Source organism: Lichenostomus cassidix, chromosome 8, assembly GCF_008360975.1.
Source record: "Lichenostomus cassidix isolate B80296 chromosome 8, HeHo_3.0, whole genome shotgun sequence".
Lineage (NCBI taxonomy): Eukaryota > Metazoa > Chordata > Aves > Passeriformes > Meliphagidae > Lichenostomus > Lichenostomus cassidix.
Window position 1 is genome coordinate 19,698,547 of NC_139489.1, and position 20,293 is coordinate 19,718,839.

At 37.8% G+C, this 20,293-nt stretch overlaps 1 protein-coding gene across 2 annotated transcripts in view; it reads right to left on the reverse strand.

Moving 5' to 3' along the window:
- Positions 1-20,293, reverse strand: part of LOC146433995 (uncharacterized) — a 324,515-nt gene that overhangs the window by 51,034 nt on the left and 253,188 nt on the right. The window contains exon 1 of one of the 2 annotated variants that reach the window (XR_014853782.1): positions 51-165. The exons of the other annotated variant lie outside the window; for it this stretch is intronic. The gene's annotated coding sequence lies outside the window, so the exon portion shown is untranslated. Of the gene's footprint in view, positions 1-50; positions 166-20,293 lie in introns of those variants that run through there. 2 annotated transcript variants of the gene reach the window in all.

Consider the following 20,293-nt stretch of genomic DNA (forward strand, 5'->3'; position numbering starts at 1 on the left):
GTCATCTGGAAGACTCCCCAGGGTTTTTGAGCACAAGGATGTGTCCCTACCTACCCTCTTGCAGCTTTTGTCCACTGTAGGATAGGGGACATGTTTTATTTGACATTAGAAATCTTCATCCCTCCCCTCCTGCAAGTGACAGGGGGTGCTGTGATGGAAGTCCCCCCACAACTGCAATAGTAAAGAAAGGAGATGTGAGACAGCAAGCAGGACGTGGGCAAATGAAAATTTGGTGCTAGGAACTGCAGCAAGACTTATCACTAATTGGCAACTTCTCTCTTCCAGCTTGTGGTTTATTTTAGGATGTATCAAGGTAATAAAAAAAGCACTTTTGATATCTTGAATAGTAAATATCATCTACTGAAAGGGCTGAAATACACTCTCTGGCTACAAATTACTCACTAGGCTACTTAACTGATAGCTACTGATTGCCCTTAGCCTGTGTACCTATGGAAAGTTAGGCAGGCTGGTACTAACAACTTCTCCTCCATCCTCTTCACTTTTTCAGATTTTTCACAGATTTCTCCTTTTCTCTCTCATGTTTCTTTCACAGCCCTTTCTAAGTGGAAGGTAAACCAAATAATGTTTGAGTTAGATGTCTGAACCCACTTTGTTAAATTTACTTGGAAATCAGGCAAAACAAGTATGACCCACTTCAGTCACTGCTGTTGAACTATGATTTCACAGTGGACGAGCATAGGAGCGAAGAATATTTACTTAAAATGAAGTAATCCCTATACAGTTTTGTCCTTCTGGCAATAAGGACAATGTCCTTCTGGGTAGGACAATGACCACTTAATGGAAAAATAAACATAAAAATGACTGCTCTAAGAAAGAATATTTCACAAGCTCCCACTGAGAGTACTTGACCACCAAGAAGTGCCCTCGTCCTTTCTGATGCGATCACATTTCTTTTGCTTGCATTCCAGCCACAAGTCCCACATCCAGCTCCAGTTCAGGACTGCTCTCCCTGAGGAAAATCCTCGTACAATTGATGTGCTTTTGCCCTTGGTGCCACTGCTCAGGTGCCCTGCACAGAGGTGCAAGCCCCTTTGCCAGTCTGGGACAGTCAGCAGGGTAAAATCACTCAGGTGAGAATATCAGCATTAGAGGACTTGGCACATGGCATTTGTGGGAAGAATCCAGTTACTAACACTTTGTAGGATGCCCAGAATATTAACAGAAAGCAAGCATGACAAACATGACAAGCGTGACAGTGAGCAGACAGGGGAAGCCAAGTGTGTAGCCTTGACTGAAAACTCAGAGGTAGGGAGGGGATTTATGGCTGCTCCCCAGTTAACTGGGCTCTACTGATGCCGAATTCAGGTCCCTGTGTGGGCACTGTGTATGGCCCCCTGTGTCAGGTTGTTGTTCTCTGTCAGAGAAAAGATAATGAAACCACAGGTTAATAACTTGGGGTTAATTTAATGCTTCTGAAGTAGCTGGGATATATCAGAAAAACCTGAAGTAGCACCCTCCCTGCTCTGCCTGCTCCCAGGGTGACAGCCCAGTATTACATTGAATTACTTTAGGTCTTTGTTATACAGCAAATGGAAAGGATGGAAACTAAAGCTGCACTCCAATTTGATATAAAAGTAATTCCAATTTATTAAATTATTGCAGACCACACAGCTCTTGTGAAGCTGCTTCTGAAGAGTGTGTCTTACTAAATCTCTTAAAATATATTGACTTTGCCAGCTTTAGCCCACATGGCAGCTCTTCCATTCGTAACCAAACTGTTTCATGTAGAGATTAACCCAGTGATCTCACACTTGAAAGGGATCGCTGCAGGACTTCATTCATATTCTAACACCACCATTCTGCTGGGAAAGGCTAATTAATCCACAGTAATAGCATGGTGATGAAACCTGGAACCTGAAGGAACTGCTGAAAGATGGCTCTGCTAAGGTGCTTCAGTCAAAACAGCAAGTTTTGCATATGTGCTATAAATAAGTATTATGCCATCCCATAGGATCAACAAAATTACAGGAAATGAATGACTAAATCCTTAGCTGGACATTATATCTGTAATCAGATGCTAAACATGCCACTTCTGGCATGGTGTTCATGTTATAACACTGATCTCTGTGTAAGATGCAACAGTCTGCAACAGATAACTGGGATTTTTCTTAAGGTAAGTTAAATTGATGAAGTAATTTTTCTCTTTACCTCATCCCTGGAAGGCAAAAGATTTTTTTAAAAAATTTCCAGATTTCAAGAGCTGGTTCAAGAAAATACAGTCCTCATACAAGATTTTTAATTTACAACTTTTCAGAGAAGTATGCAAGTTCTGAGTGAATCTAATCGTAAATTTGCTCTTTGAGCTCATGTAGCAGTGAATAATTCTTGGAACTATTTGCTATACACTTTTTGTGAAATACAATTTGAAATACATGCACACTTGCTTAAAATTCTGAGTATCACAGATCAGGGCCACAAACCTGGAGAGAATTACTAAGGTACCTATTTTTGCACAAATTAGTAATCTCAGCAAATACAAATCTCCACCTGAAAACATAATTATTCTTTATTTGGGGACCTAATGCAACACAAAATATTTACCTTATTAATCTTAATATTTTAGAAAATTGATTCTAACTGCTTTTATTTGCCATTTTTTTGTCCTTGATAGTAACCAGAATAGATTTCAGTTCATATTTTCCCTATACCACCCCCTAGTTAGCATAACGCAGAGAATTAGACCCAAAAGTCCTATTTAGACCATCTCCTATAAACAACCAGTTTCTGTACAGTTCAGCGCATTGTCAGGGAGTCTGATGTCTCAAAGTATCACTGGAAAGAGAGATTTTGTCAGGGTATAGTTTAGAGTGCCCGTGGTGGGACAGTGAGGGTACTCCCAGGTGGAAAACACCCAAGCACCTTGGGCATTCACTAGCACAGCTCTTATCAAACTGCATTTCTCACAGTCACACTCCCAACTTCCCTCAGAAGCTAGAACTTTTAGGGGACTAAAAGTACACACTCAGGCACTTGAAGGGCATCTGAACAGTCATTCTGGGCTTGTGAACAGGTAGGAAAAGCACTTCAAATGTTTTCCTGCATTTAAAAAGACCATCTACAATTGTATTCTGTAGTGACTGATCAAATATTTGTATATAGTTCATCAGAATTAAGCAATGCTGTGTTTCTCTAAAATTGACCACAAGAGAACCAGGACAAACATCTTTACATCCCCGACGTCGTGACAAGAGCTGCTGCAAACAACTGCGTCAGAACCTGCGCCACAGCTTTCCAACGAGTGAGAAATATTTGTCAGAGAAATAGGCTACCTAAAGGTCACTTCACCTCTCTTCACCTCTCTCACATTTGCATCCCTGCTCAGGAGAGTTTTAGTTTAAGATCTTCAAGTTCAGTCTGCAAATGAAATTCTGAGTAAAAGTCAGAAGAAGAGAAGGAATGTGTGATATTGCAGAGCCTGTTTGCCGAGCCAGTGACTTTCACAGAGCCCTAAGCAAGCACATGCAGCTTGTGCAGTGGTACCACTGGTGTCTTTACTTGAGCAGAAATCATTTGGCTGTCTGAAATAACAGTTCAAACCAGAAGAAGCAGCTTCCTGCAAATAATTTGAATTTAGACATTCTTCCTTTCCCCAGATCAGACTCAGAGATGACACCAATTCATTCTTGCAGGTGAAAAGCCTGGATGGATTATCAGAGGCAGCAGTTATTCAACTGAAGAAGGATATAGGGCCCAGAAATACAAAGGGATTGTGAGGTGAGGAGCAGCAATGGGAAACAGGAAATGCTATTCCAAGGACCAAAGAAAACAGCACTTGGGAATGATATTGTGCACTTGCTATAAGCCTGACAAGATTTGACTTCGCACTGGAAAATAATTAAGATTACTGCATTCCTGTAGGTGAATAAAGTGAAACCAGGAAGCGGAAGCCATTGATAAGGTTGCGGAAAAAAATCTCACCAAAATTTTGTCCTCTGCAGAATGGCCCAGATCAGCCAGCCCAAGCTCATAAAATTAGGGAATAATAAATAAATGCCTCAGTAAACAGATAATTGCCTTGTTCCTGTTCTGAGACAGTGCACTCAGCCACACTGTCTTTAAAACAACATTTAAATAATCCTTCTAGAAACCCTGAATATAAACAAATACTATTTATCTCTTCTCCAAAGCAGGAAATTGAAGTAATGAGATTAAAATATTTTTCCAAAGCTACAAGTCAAGCCATTTACAAATAAGATTAGATCTCAAGATACTAGACCAGCCTTCTGCACACTAGAATATATGAACTCTTTTTAAGCTTTGGGGAATACTTTCTTAAAATAAGAATTTTTTAAAAATCACTTTGTCTAAATCTGTGAGTTAGACTGTAAATGTAGTAGTAGGAACAATCAATACATCTTACTGATTAGGAAAGGATTACATGTTGATAAGAAAATCTGGTTAGATGGCTGCACACACTGTGGACCAAACACTTCATACAACTGAAAGTGCAGGGGCAGGTGAACAGATAATTCCACAGAGCATCAAATGCAGTACTTGGTTTCACCTGTGCAGGCTTTGATTCTGTGGGTAACCTTAAAACAGTACCAGGTGGGATTTTTTTTACCTCCCAGTGCTTCCTGATTTGTAATTCTGATTCACTGTAATCCAGAAATTAATATTAGTTACAGGGAGAAAACGAGAAGAGGAGATGCTTATCAGGGTGTTCTGAGGCTTAATTAATATTTGCAAAGCTCTTTGAGCTTCTTTGATGAAAGAAGCCATTGAGGACAAAGCACTATCTTATTATTATTTTTATTATTATTAATTAGTTTTCTATTGAATTCATTGTGTCAATATATGAATTGTTGAACCCACTTGCTTCACCAATTGTTACACTGTGCTCTTTACAAGTGCTTTTTAGAAGCTTCATTGTGGTGATTGAGAATATTGAGGAGGAAATGAAACAGAGGATAAATAAGTCTACTTACAAGTTATAGAAGCAAGTTTGAAACAAGCATTTTATCCACTGATCTGGAAAAAATTGTTGCCATAGCAATGATTACATCCAATTACACTGACTATTTCCTTGGATGCTGAAATGACTGTCCCCTTAAACACTGAGCTTTGCCAAAATTTGCCAAAAAAACCCAAACCAAAACAAACCCAAACATTTCTTTTGGACATTTACTTCCAAAGAGTCATTACTCTCTATCGTGCGCAAGAAACGCTCCCCTGGCAGCACAGTGAGGTGCTGCAGGCTGGGTGCTCCAGCAGCACAGCTTTGAACTGTGCTCACAGCAATGCCAAAAGCAGCACTGCAGGTATTTGCCTTCCCTTCCCATCCCTCTGCCCAGCCATGGAGCAACTGATGGGGAAACATTTACTGCCCCCGGATGGAAACTGGGTACCTGTCATCTTCCATAAGGGACAGAAGTATACAAGAAATACTCATTTTTACCACTAAGCACCATCTAAACTCCCAAACCTCGGAGGAATCATTGAAAAGAGAATCCATAGCTGGAATTCATCTGTAAGTCAGTCAACTTTGAATTAATATTTAAAAGTTGGGGTTACTTGTTTAGGTGTCCACATACTTAATTTTTAACACTTTACTCCCTCCCTCTTTCTGTAAAGACAGGAATGTTAATTAAAAATATTAATTTAAAAACTCTTCCTCATTATTTCTATTTTCCATTAAAAATGTAACATATCTCACCACAGCTAAATTCATTTCAAGTCTCTGGGAAATAAATATTTTTAGCTTACTGTTATTTTATGCACTTGCATTAACTTCAGACAGGAAATCTGAAATGACTATGATTCTTTATAATTGGGGTTTTTTTTTTAAAGATATCAATTACTGTTTTCTATCACTGCTGGAGTTAAAGTCCTGGCTGCCAGCTTATGTAAATCTCCATTGTTCTAGGGGAAGTTCATCTTCCAGCACCTGAGAATCAAGTTTCTGCATCCCAAATTCAAAGTCTTTTAGCTGCGTGTGATTTACTAGCAAGAGAGTTTCTCCCTTCTGTGCTTAGGGATATTCCAAGGCTGCGTTTCCATTTAGAAAAACCATGGTTATACACTTTGGGAAGTGTGCACTGATTTATTTCCTCAGCCAAGGATACCGAGGAGCACAGACTCTGTAAAAAAAAATCTGCTTTTGCAAGGGTCAGTACAGCAGCCTCTCTTGTGCCAATCATTCCCTTGTATCAGTCACTATTCCTACAGTCACTTCTGTACACAAGACACTTTTCCTGTTAGACACCAAGCCTGCCTCCATTGCACAGATTTGTTTATAGCTCACACTTCTCCCCTTTCCCCTCCCCCTATTTATAACAGGAACAAGCTGCATTGTTTTTCTCTTTGTAAGGACATCAGTTAGTTTTCACTCTGCCTTTAACAAGGTTACAGTCCCATTAAGAATTAAGTATGTTTTGCCACCAACAGATTTGACCGCTGGAACATACTCATTTTTTAATTTAATGCTGTTTTTAAAAAGGAAGGCAAGGCTAAAGTAATTATTATGAAAATTAGACTAGCATTTGGAAAGAAAAGACAAGCACTTTCACAGCAAACAAAGAGATCTGTAATAATACATCTCTACAGTCAGCCAAGTGCTTTGATTATTTTTTTTAAGCAGTCATTTTCTTTTATTTATAAATTTGGGATTACAATGAAAGTTGGCAATTGAGTAGGTTACATTTTTAAAAAGAGCTGCCAATAGGAATGGCAGTGAGAGTACTGAAATGTGCAATGAATAAACACCGTGCAGAATATATAGACTCTTTTATCCTTTGGAAGTTTGCATGAAGCTTGGAAAGCATGGGAATACCTGTCATTGCAGGCTGGAGAGCTGTGTGGTGATGTCCAAACTGGTCTGCTCACAGAGCTCAAGCACAGACTCCTCTACAGAGCCATGTCCTGCAGTGCCCTGCTGTCTGGAGCAGAACGTGGCACTGGCAGCACAGTGCTCTGTGGCTGCTCCACTCAGACACAGCCCTGTGCTCACACACAGCTCACACTTGGCATTTTTACCTCAGGAATCCTTGCAAGAATCTGCACTGCATTATAGACATGCTAAGGGGTTTAAGTATTGCATGCCTCATTCACACAGATTTCCTAACTCTGACTTCCATGATTTCCAAGGAAAATTCATTAGGACAAATCTCACTTGTTTCTTCCCATTGACTACTAAAGAGGCTAAATCATTCTATGAAATGTTTCTCAGTTTTATTACCTAGCATGTTTTATGACTGTAATAATTGCAAGATTTAGTTCTTTAATCTTCAACACATCATCTCAATGAATTCACTTTATTAGATACATTGAGGGCTAAACTGCTTTTGTATTGAAAAACCCTGAAAGGTATCGGAATAGACTTGAAATATCAAATCTTATGACATAATTGCAGATAACATAATAATAGCTACAGCATTCAAGAATATATCCCATCAGAATGCTATCATTTTCTAAATGAAGGATGAGAGCAAAAATATATCTTAATTAACCATTTGATTGTGTATTTATAGGTCTCATTGCTTTGAAGCCTAACTCCTGCATTTCTAACAATTAAAACCATGGGCACACAAGATTCTAGAGGCTGCTGTTGCTTTTAATCCCTGAAAGCTGGATTTTGCAATCCTCAAAGATCCTTACCAAATAGAAATACTGTACTTAGAACTTGAAAAATTTTTCCCCACTGTGCAGACTTCTGGCTCCTGTTCAAGTATCATTCCCTTCTCCTCAGCCTACTTTTCAAAGCCTGTAGCTGTTCTTAGCAACTGATGATATCATCTGACCTTTCCCTCTATTCTCACTCTGTGAGGGAATGTTCATATTTGGAATTGAATATACTGTTGAACTGGATCTGATATTTAATTCTGAAATATTAATCTTAAGAGAATGTGCACTGACTGGCCCAAAATGGATGACATGTGTCACTAGGGTGGCTTTTATATAGAAAGTATCGAAATAAACACACAGCCAGGAGGTCAATTACTCTAATTCAAATAATATAATCCTGTATTTCATCTACTTGGGGTTTTGTTCGAAGACATTAAGCATAATCTACAGGAATAATATTTAATGTGATGGAATTTCCTAGTGCTTTATCCTTGTAAAGTTAGAGCTTGGTGTTCCCAGCAATGCAAAAGCTGACGCAGGAGCAACTCCTCAGGATGACCCAGTTGCCTGCATAGCCTGTCCTGTCGTGGAAGGTGCTCAGTTAATGCTGACAGGGGAAAATTTTAAACCCAGAGCAGACCTACTGATTACTTTTCTAGAGTGTCTCCCCAGTTTCAGAATCTGCATTTCAGAGACTGGCTCAGGCAGAAGTGATACATGTACATTTAAAAGCTAGCTGACTTGCTGTATATATTATAGGATATATACCTGAGTCTTGTTGCTGTTTCCTACATTACCATTCAAATTACTGTAAGGCTTTCTTTCACAGTGATGTCTTAGATACTGCCACTTTTTTAATTACCAACAAAATACTTGGATGGCATAAATATAAACATGTCACTTTCCCCTCCAATTCCTACATATTTAAATGCTTTGAAATAATTTTGAGCTTAGCAATAAAAGCTAAAACAAAATAAAATCAAATGACTTAATTGTGGAAATTGACTTGGAATTTTTTTCACTTTCAAAGAAGCATTTATACTTGTTCCGTATTTAGACACTCAGAAATCCCACATTATTTTCATTGCTGTGTGAATTTTGTTGGTAATTTCTACTACACGAAATATTGGCTGGCTTGGCCAAATGGAATTTTTTCATTGCCTTTGTTTAATTCAAGTAATTGAAATGCATATTTGGCTTCCCCTCCATACACACACCCATGTCTTTCTAATCTCTTTTTGTCTAACTGAATCAGCTTTCCTAATATTCTGTAGAAGAAAATAACTTCACGGAAATCACATTCTCTAAAGTAGTCTTATGTTGACAGATTTATTTCACTGGATCTCTAAACACATTATTCCTTTACAGATACTAAGTATATCATTTCATAGGCCATTTACCTTTATAGTTATGGACATTTTAGGACTATTGAAGTATTAAAATACTAGATCTTATGCTTTATGCACTGTAAGTTTATAGATAAATAAATAAGCTGAATAAGTGCATATACATCTACCTCTCTGCACACTATACAAAGGCACATACCATCATGGGATGGTATAAAGATTTTACCAGCACAAATTTAGAATAAACTCATTAATTCTGAGTGGTGCAGCCCCAAAACGAATTATGTCTGTCGCAGTATGAAGACCTATACAATGCCAGTAAAGGGTATTATAGGAAAGTTTTGCAGAAATGGATAGACTTGATTAATACTGTCTTCTTGATAACCCTTTGCTCTTGAGGTTGGCACTTTAAAATCAGAAAAAAAAAAATTCATACATCCAGTCAAAATGGGCAGATATCTGTCTACATCACCAAGTCTGACTTCCCAACTTTTTAAATGACATTTTTATGCACGAGTAAAATGCTAGTTTTCCAATGGCATCTTAATACAAAAACAGGTAAGTCTATTTTATCACTAGGTCAGCCAAATTTCTCTGGACTGCTGCAAAGTAGACATATGTATCTCACATAATTCTGCCTACATGTGCACCTAGGAAAACCCAAAAGACATGTGAACAGTGCAGTCCCTTCTATGTCTAGAACAAACTTAGCAGAGCAGATTTGTCAGAGCTGCTCACTGAGATGGCATCAGCAACACAGCCATGGCAGCACGGCAGAGGGGCTCAGCAGAGGCTGATTTTCACTGAATGTTCTTGTGACAGCACAACTCGGCTTAGATGGGCAAGTTTAAAACCAGTGTTATGTACAAAAGTGCAGGGGATCACTTCACACTTGTCACTCTTGGTTGTCCAGATGGTAACAGGAAAACTATAACCATCCAAAACGAGAACCAGTTCTCCACCACATGATCTCTCACGTGGCAACAACTCCATGGCAGTGATCTACATTTCTGTCTGCGCCAAGACACTTTATACAAGAAACTCTACTTATACAGAAGCTCCAGGACACCCTGCTGCAAACCTTTCTGGTGGAAATCACAGAACACCTGTATCCCATTTTCTACATAGGGGAGTAAAAATAAAAAATCAACCATAAGTTTAAAGTAAGGTCAGTAATTTTAAAGCCTTCAAACTGGCATGGGTCAAGCTATCTTGTGGTTTCTTTTGTCATCCATTACACTTTCTGGAAGTGGTTATCATCTAAAGTACTAGAGGGAACATTCCCCTGAGAGGCATTCTCCGGAGCAGAGGGCAGGCTGCTCTCCATCAAAGCCCACAGCTATGAAATATACTATACTATTGCAGAGCACAATGAGCCAGAGTCTTCAGTGAAGTCCCAGGGTAAAATTAATCTTTTTAAACAGACATTTATCCGTTAAATCACCAGTCTTATAGCCCAGTTTTCTTATAGAAACAACTTAAATTAAACCTATTTGAAGGAGCATTTAAAGAGTAAGAAAAAAGAAAAAAGAGAATGACATTTACTTTTTTATTTATGTCATTTTCAATATAGATAGAACTCACAGAAATACCCATAGTTAATATAAGAAAGCACTTCTCAATGTAACTCTCTTGCAGTTGCTCTCATTACACTACACTTTAAACATCTGAGATTAAATTCTCCCTCCAAATGTCATTTAAAAAAACAGTTTTAGGAAAGCAATTCATCCATTTTTGAGACAGGAGCATTTTTCAAACATGAAAAATAAATTGGTTATGAGAAAGCTTAACAGCTTCATGATTTGCCACAGGATTTTGCAAAGTTTGGCAGCAACTTGATTTTTAGGATACTGCATATGAGACAGAAGATGCTTTCTACCAATCAGTCCTAACTGAGCTGCAAGGTTCAGAATTATTATCTGTGCATTCTCTTAAAACACGACATCAAAATCCCCTAAAAATTTAATCTGTACAGAGCAAGCTCTTCCCTTTAATAAACATGCCTAACTTTAATTTCTTCATTTTTTTTCTTTAGTGTTAGAAAAAATTACAATCCTGGTAAGCAGCCACTACATAATAATACAGGAGAAATACGGACTTTAAATTTCTTACAGAGAGAGAACCTTTTATGGATAAGAAACGTAGCTTATTTAGATTACATCTGTAGTCCATCTTGTTAAAACAGATCAGAGGTTTTCCCTGATTCAGAGCAAGTCAGGTCATAAAAATAGAAACCATCACTTTTCACTTACCTAGCAATACAATTTACGTCTCCAAACACTTCAACCTACTTTCACTATTAACCAACTAGCTCAATGTTGCTGTAGATGTACAGGTGCCGTAGGAGGGTTCTGCCATTATTTCTTTTTATGTTTGGCTTCAGATACAAAGTTGATCAGGACCAAAACAGAGAAATTGAGGATGAATCTGAATTTCTTTCAATTCCCAGGTTTTATCACTACTGGTTTGATTTAAGCCAGCTACCAGTTTGCTATTAAAAAAAAATCCCACCATAACCATAAAATTAAATCATTATTAATTATATAATCTTTCCTGTTTATATTGAGACTGACAAAAACTTCATCCAGTTACACAAAACACAGCTCTACTGTCCGTGGCAGGATGGATTTTAAGGGCACTTCTGAGACTTATAAATATTGTGTGCACTCTGAGTCTGGGTCATCTAGCCCAGAGAAGGATTTGTGTGGCAGACAAGGCCCCCATCAAGTACATCCCCAGTGATCCTTTCCCTCGAAGGGGAAGAGAGGGAGTCCTGATCTATTGAAATTCTTGGATTGCTCAGGCACACTGGGGCAGGAGAAGAGTCTTCTCGCCATTAACGTTTTATTTACTGCCCTGGGAAAAAATGTTTCCCTGTTAGAAATTGATTTAAAAGTGTATCAGGAGATTTTAAAGAGAAAGAGCTGCAAAGAACTCACTGCTGTTACAAGCTTTATTATGAGCTATATTGTACTGCTACAATTCAATAATAGCTGGAGATACTATGCTGGTTTGAGGCATAAATTTTCTGCAGTGGTCTCCTGTTCAGTGCTTAGGTCAGGATCATGAAGTCAGACATTCTATAAACAGTTATTATAAAAGTATTAGCCTTCCTGTGTCTCAAAAAGAGAAAAACAAGTCTAAACTATCAGTTATTTTCCTGGCTTAGTAAATCACAGGCAGGGTTTTGGTTTTAGAGAACTGTAGCTCAGCAAGGTTTTCCACATTTAATCTACTCCAGTCTTGTCATTACTTGTCCTTATGTCACTTTTCCTAAAGCTGCAGCAGACACATTTGCTACCACAGGTGTATGCAAAACTCTGCCATTTATCTTTAAACACAATAGCACTGATTTGGCCTGTCAAGAGAAGGCAGGATAGACTGTAACACAGGGAATTAGAGTCTCACTCTGGGGAAACTTCGATGAGGTTTTTCCCACTGTCACCTTCAAAATACTGCCAAAGGCAAAGAAGCTCCTGTACAATTTATATCTATATTGGAGGCCCTCCTTTGGGGTGATATAAGCACATTTCTGGTTGACCTGACCAGCTCTTTGACCTTTGCCAGAAACTTCATTTCATTTAAATCCATTTCATAGCCTACATTTTTGTCCATTTGGACTCACTAGGCCATTAACTCTTTGAGAAGGGGCTGTTCCAGGAAGTTGAATGGTTTTTAACATGTGTTACTACATATAAAGGGCTTCCCAAAGGTTTGCTGACATAATAGATAGCCAAGGAATTAACAGCATTATATCATTATAACTAAAATATTTTAAGACATACAAAATTTACATTTTAGAACTCACTCATATTTCATACTAGTTTCAGACTCTCCCACGCAAGAAAATGTCCGTATTTCTTGAATGCACCTTTTACTGTTTATGAGCATTGAGAATGGTTGTTCTGTCCTTGAATACACTTAAAATCTACACAGAAGGGTAAATATTTAGGCCAGTACACAGGGATTTGGCTGTGTGATTTCCCTTTGCATTAATAAATACAAATATTTACAGTATATTTCTCCCAGGATGTTTATGCTCAGATTTGGTGGAACAAGAGAGTTGTGGGGAATAAAGTATCCAAAAAGTATTCTTCCATCAAGAATATTCTCCAATATCTAGTGCAAATAAATGTCCCATAGGAAAGGCCTTAGCCTAAGAGTACCCTACGGTGCTTTACAAGATTTCTCCATATTAAACCAGTAATATCAGAGGTAACACAAGGAGGAAAGTAGAACTTTTGCTGTTTTGGAACCAAAACTTCTGTACCATACAAGATCCCTTTTCTATTCACTTTCAGACTAGACCAAATTTTGCAGGAACTGCAATACAACTGCCACACCTGAGCTAGTTTTAAAGCAGCTAACTCAGGTTCCAAAGAATTCAATAAAGACACACTTGTCCTGTTCCACTTCATCTCATGCAGGTAGTATCCAGCTTTCTTAGCAGTTTCTGTAGTCACATACATGACTGAACTGCAGCACAACTCAAACCTCCTTAGTTGGAAATCTTCTTAGCCCATTCTAGGTGTCTAAGTTTCAAGAGCTGCCTTTTTATTGGGACAGACAAAAAATAGTATCAGTAAGAAAATATGCATTGCTTAACTAACTGACTTATCCAATTCTTTGAGCTGAAAAAGCTCAAATACATCAAAGATCAGCTCAACGTTTGAACACAGCCAACAGTGACAACACTATCTGAATTGTGTACACTGAGTGGTGGCTCTGGCACTTCTTCACCTGTTCACTTCACAGTTCCCAACAGCAGCAACACTTCCTGCCCCACTGACTTGCAGTGTTGGGTTTGGTGCCAGCACAAAACCATGTTTAGCACTCAATGGAACTCAAATTTTGCAGAGTTACAAAGTCCTGGTGAGGATGGACCCTCCTCATGTCCAGGTCAGGTGACCTTAGTTAATTAGCACCACAATAAACAGACTAAGACCACAAGAAGCACTACTTTGCTTCTCCACATCCTTTGGAAAGATTCCTGCCATAGTGTTCCATTAGCATTTAGCAAAGCCACCTTCAAAGTCACTCAGATCTACTTTGTTCTTGCATGTATTTTCCTTTTAAAGGCTTCCCATGACAAAAACCCTGAGGGAATAATTTTTCCTTTTTCTCAGTAGAATTCATCTATTCCATGTGCCCCTATGGCTTCTAAGAGTTAGATCCTTTTTCATTAAATTAAAAGGTAGTGGGATTATTTTCACTTGCAATCTGAACTAAAATGGGAACTGAAATAAGAATGTTTATGGCAGAATCTCAATTCAGGGATAGAAAAATTAACGGTAAGTTAAGAAATTCCCCAGATGACCCATCCCATCAACCAGACGGAAGTACACTTTGCTGCATGCTGCTTTTCCTGCGTGCTGTCCTGACATCAGATGCACCCAGTTGCCATCAGAGCTGCATTTAAAATAAAATGCTCACTCTGCTAGCTGTGAACAACACTTGCTGTCCAGCAGCTCTCCTAATCCACCTTTCTCAACTCTCAATTCTCCACTAGGATCAAGGATCATATAAAGCCAGCTGTACAGATAACACAGTTGTTGCCAACATGAATTCCCACAAGCCTTAAAAAGAAATTTCCATTTAACAGTTCAACAGCAAAAATCTAGGATTACAAGGATAGAGCTAATAAGCAGCTCCAAAGCACTGTCTGGAAAAGAACCAATAAAAGATTAAAAATGAACCCAATGATTAAATTAAAATATATATAATAAAACAAACACAGTCAAGCTATTGAACTCACAGCATAGGCAGAGCTTCTCTGCAAGGAAGAACAGACCCTTGTCATTGGTCACTTATGTTCTGTTTCCTCTAAGAAGAAAATTAAAACCAAGAGCTACAACCTTAAACCAACAGATAATTCCCATCTAAATGGTGTTTTAAAATCAAACCCTTCAGGTGTCTGTTCTCTTGGGAAATGACACACTTGAGTACAGACTGCAAATGGCTTAACAGTTTCTGTTTGCACCTGTTTGTTTCTTGTTTTCTGTGGAAGGATAAAAACACCTAAAGTAATGATATGGATGTCCTTGATTTTATTCCTTTGTCACCAATATCTACTTTAGAGGAACTGAATTATTTCGACTTTTTCCCAAACTTATATAAGATCAGTTTTCATACATGGCAAGAGGAACTTTGATGCTATACAAATTTATCACCAGGTTTTTTTCTAAAAAGCAGGCATCCTCCAGGTCATTCTGAGCCCTCACACTTCAGTGGATGTTTGAAATGCTAAGTTGGTCTTTTTTTTTTTTTCTGTTTTGTCAGTCTTCAGTCTGGAATGTAAAACTGCAGTTGTAACATCTCTGCAGTTATTTTACAGATAGAACTTTTATTCAGAAACTCAGGAATAATTTCTTCAGAGTTCACTAGTTACCCCACACAGCTTGCTGTACAAAACAAATGCTAGTATGCCCATTTCACAGAATAGAAATCTGTGTACAGAGAGTTATTTCTTGCACAGTACCAAACTGAATAAACAGTTATGTCAGTATTTCCAGGCTCATTGCTTTAAACTATATAATCAAAAAAACAGAGACAGATCAAGTCCAATCCAGTTTGAAATCTTGGGTGTTTTTCAAATGAGAATGGATCATAGAGCCACACGCAAGGAGACCACCTAAAAATTACTTAAGGAAGTGGAATAAAAATATAAATACAAATTTTGATTGTGTTCCCCTACTGTTCTCTGCCAGTATCATCCAGACTTCTCAGTCGGAAAAATAAAGGACACTTCAGCACACATGAGTTAGAGGACAGTTAGATCCCAAATTTTAAAAGCTGACCATTAGTAATGTGAAATTCTCAAGACAGAGTTGTCAAACAGAACAATTGATACATGATTAAGATTAACTGAAATATTTGGATGATTTTGTCTTCCGTGCAGAACTGGCTATTTTAAAAAAAACAAAAAAAACCCCAAAAAACAAAAAAGAAAAAAAAAAAGAAAAAAAGAAAAAAACAAGTATATTTCTGCCACAGAGCTTCTTTGGAATTTCTTTTTGGTAATAGCAGTATTGCTGCTGGCAGTGTGTTACAGGTCAGCTTTGGAGCCAAACAGCTCGTGGGGTGCACTCTCTGTTCTCTGTGGTCCCTGAAGTCTGTAATAAAATGCTTCATCAAGAAGTTGTTGTACATGCATGGGGCTCAAGTTGGGGAAGGAAAAATAAGGAAATATGAAAACATGGGATTTAAAGCATCTAAATAAAACCTTATCCATTTTTTCCTAGACATTAATTTGCTTACTTCCCTCTGCTTCTGCACACCCTCCAACAGAGGGTACAATCCCTTTGTACTGCAATAATAATAACGAAGGGCTTTTTCAACAGATGAACTTTGCAATACAGGAGATAGAAAACTTAATGTTTTTCTACTAGTCAAGTTATACAGCCACAGGGAGAATCAGTAATTTGTTCACAGTCACTGGGAAATTCTAAAATTATTTATGCCTTTTCAAGGTCCTGCATTCTACCAAGAGCAAAAGACTACCCTTCTCATTTTACAAAAAGGTTAGTTCCAGAGGAGAATCTAATGTTTCTAACTTCTAAAGAATCATCATTTCATTCAAGAAAAGAGAATTGATTCAAAAATTCCTTAAAAAATAATGCAATAATCTTATTGGTAGCATTTTTCTTTAATTAGAGCACAAAATGCACAACAATTCTCACATTTGTTCAACATCTCCAGTTTTTTCTGTGTGCCCAATTAAATGTGTCTGCAATAAACATAAATAGACCTTCCATGATACTGTAACCTTTTAGATAACAATCTCACAGTACATCAGGTTTCCTATCATCAAAGAACACCTAGCAAAGTGTGATGTTTACAGCTGCTGCTGTATTTCAAACCTTGACTTTTTGCACCTCCTACACATAACACACTTCTTGAGATTTTTCGCAAGGTAAAGATCACCGACTGTTCAACACTTGATGTATAGCACTGGACATAACCCCTTTAGAGATTGTGGGACTGACACAGGGATTAATTATCCTAAAATGATAGTAATCAAGCCAATGAGACAGGTAAGTTTTGTTTTCTGATAGAATTCTTCAAGAGAATGATTTTTTTTTTCCCAGATTATCAAGGCGCTTTGGTCTCTGTTGTAAAACTTGCAAACTGCCCATCTTGTGCTTTAATAACAAAAACATTTGCCATCTGGACTGATTGTTCTCTTCAATAGGGTTTACTGATCCAAGAATTCAAGTTTTAGAATGCAAGTTCTTGTTGATCTATACATTCTATACACTGTTAGCAATGACAGCTTCCTGTATTGGTATGGATTGCCTACCCAAAATGTTCAACCTTTTAAACAGAGAAAAAAAAATACAGTTTACAGGGATGGATAAAATCTTCAAATGCAACAGACGATCCCGTGCCTGATAGTGAAACTAATAGTTTCACATGGTGATCCTCTATGAACATTTTGGTTCATTTCTAGTGATGAATGAAAAGCCAAATTCTGTGTATAGAACTAGGCCATGCCCATTGATTGCAGAAGCAGGAACCTGAACTGTATTTCTCATACAATACTTCAAATTCAGTTCTATATGTTTGTAATTATTCTATGTGTTTTGCTGATAGCCCATTAGTCTAACCAAAAGCAGATGCCTACCAGGTGACATCCCCAAAAATCAGCAAGCATTTTGTATTTGGCAGTTAGAGCCAGGGAGTCAGACTGATGGATTGGGCAGAGCACTGTAATAAAAATGCTTGATTCATATCGGGAAGAGTGTATTTGATGGGAACTGTTGTGTTTATGTCACACTAACAAGTATGCAGATTGAGTAGATAGTGTTAGCATTTTCATCATTCAGTCTTAGCCACTCCAATAAATAATGCTGGCTTGTGGTCGACAGGACTGTTTTACTGCAGTATCTCAGATGAGTATATAAACATTTATACTTATAGCCACACTGCTTTCCTTTGTAAAGGAAATTAGGTTCAATCCCATTATTTATTTGCCATGAACTTGCCGAAGGTCACTAAAATGGCCTTTGGGAGATCCTGGAAAGGAGCCCAGGTTTATTGCACGTAAATCACCAAAACATTTAGCCCTCAAAAACTGCTGAGTAGAGAAATATAAAATATAAATAACTTGAAATGGTTTTCCCCATACAAGGTTCTAAGCCACAGGCTGGCTCTGGCTTAGATTTGATCTTTTTCAATTTTATCATTTAAATAGTTGAACATTTCTTGCTAATAAATAATAAATGAATTGAGCACTTCCTCCCATATTTGAACATATATTACCTGTGACTAGATAAAAGATACACCAAAAATAGACTACAATTATGAAAGAAGACTAAGGGATGTAGAAACTTGATTTCTTTGGAAATACGACAGTAGTCCAGTGTCTGACTGCATTAGGCTCTAAAAAAATTTTCTCAGAGAAATACCAAAACCACTTTGCTCTCCAGGTATGTGTTTACCTGAAACCAAATGTAGTGATTCTGTTGTGGTTCTTTGGAATTTCAACTAGTTTATATTTGCCAGATCTGAAGCACCCCTCAATTTGCATAATTTTCAGAATCTCTTTTCTCCTTAACCCTAGTGCAAATAAAATTATTGATGTCTATAAATACTGGAAATTAATGTAGAAAAGAAATTTACGTAAAAAGAATTTAAGTACTCTTAAGGTATTTACATATAATTTTGCAAAGTCTAGGGGCCATTGTTCCTGTCTTTCATTTGAAGAATTCTGTCTGGGAGCTGGCAATACAAAATATGACTAAACTCAGAAAAAAATCCATTAAAAGAAGGTAAACTTGCAATAGTTAAAATGTCCTGCTTATTAATTAGGAATAATAATAAAAAAAAAAAATCAAAATATAAGGTGGAGAGAGACATGAGATAGAAGAGAGACAGAGCCAGAAGCAATGTTGATAATGAAAGGGTTTGATTTGTTGAAAAGGTGACACATCAGAAATTTGCCTGGTCAAAGCCTGGACTTCAGTCTTCCCTTCCACACTCAGAGAAGACAGTTCAGTCTGGTGTCATGGATTAGGAATTACATCCTCCAGTTTAGTACTCCCACTAAAACCAGGCACCACTGCCCCTCCCACCCAGCTCCAGGTGGAGGCACAAAAGGCAAAGGTAACAGGTTGAGATTTACTGATTGAAAATTATTTACTGGAAAGAGCAATGAGATAAGAAAATGAACAGTAACAGCAACAATATTAATAACAAAAAGTACAAGAAAGGAAAAATGTACACCTGAAGCCCCTGACAATATATAAATACCAGATTGCTCCGTCTGCCACCTTGTCTGGAGTGGCACGAACCCCTTTTCCCCACCCCTGAAGCAAGTCCCTTTCCCTCATCAACTCCCTGAGGTGGTCTAGAACTACAGCCGTGACCCCTCCTGACTACTGCAAAAAATTAACCCTGTTCTGGCCAGAACCAGGACAGCTGGACAGACTCGAGTCACATGCTCACAGCAAATGAGTACTTTATTGTAAATCTTGTATGAACATGGAGACAATATATGAAGTTTTGAATGCAAAGAAGTTCTTATCTTATTGCACAAAGTTCCTTTTGGCACTCTTGGGTTTTAGCTGCTGTCTAGAGTAGGAGTTGTAAGAATCTGTAAACTGTAAGGGTTGTATTTGGGTCTCACATGCTGTCACTCAGGGGACTGCATTTGGCCACCAGGCTGGGGGCTTTGCTAATGGTTTATCTGCTCTAGTGCCTATGCACTGGCAGACCTAAATGCAGCATATTCCACAGCTCATGCCTGACACTGTCCTAGGAAATAAAACTATGGACATTCATTGCTTCAAGCAAACTGATGTATGGCACTCAAAGTAAGCCTTACAGAGCAAGTTTCTAGCTCATGCTGAAAAAAGGCATATAAAAGACATATAAACCATCAAAGGATCTACAAGAGCAATAATTTCAAAACCAAATCAATTATATGGTTATTCTTCCAAATTGCAATTAGTGATGGAAAATGATCACTAAAAAAATTATTTTAAGCAAACCTCCTCCAAAGGCACACTGGACAACAAGCCTGTTGTGCCCAGAATAACCTATTCCAGAGAGTTAACAGATAGTGTCTCAGGAAATTAAGTAAAAGCAAGACATAATGTAGTATTTCTGCATTATCATCTCTTTACTGTTTAATTACAGAGAGTTTATCCTCTATTTTCATGTTGCTTAAATAGAGCAAAAATTTATTTTCATTGATGTACGCACAACTTGCTTTTCTAAACTAACATAATCTTTAATATAAACACCAACAAAGCCAAAAAAAACTCAAGAGTGGCAGTTTGTAGGAAAAATTAACAGTTCAATGCAGAAAATGAGGATTGGCAGTCATATATAGAAACCCTGGGCCAATGATTTTCACATAC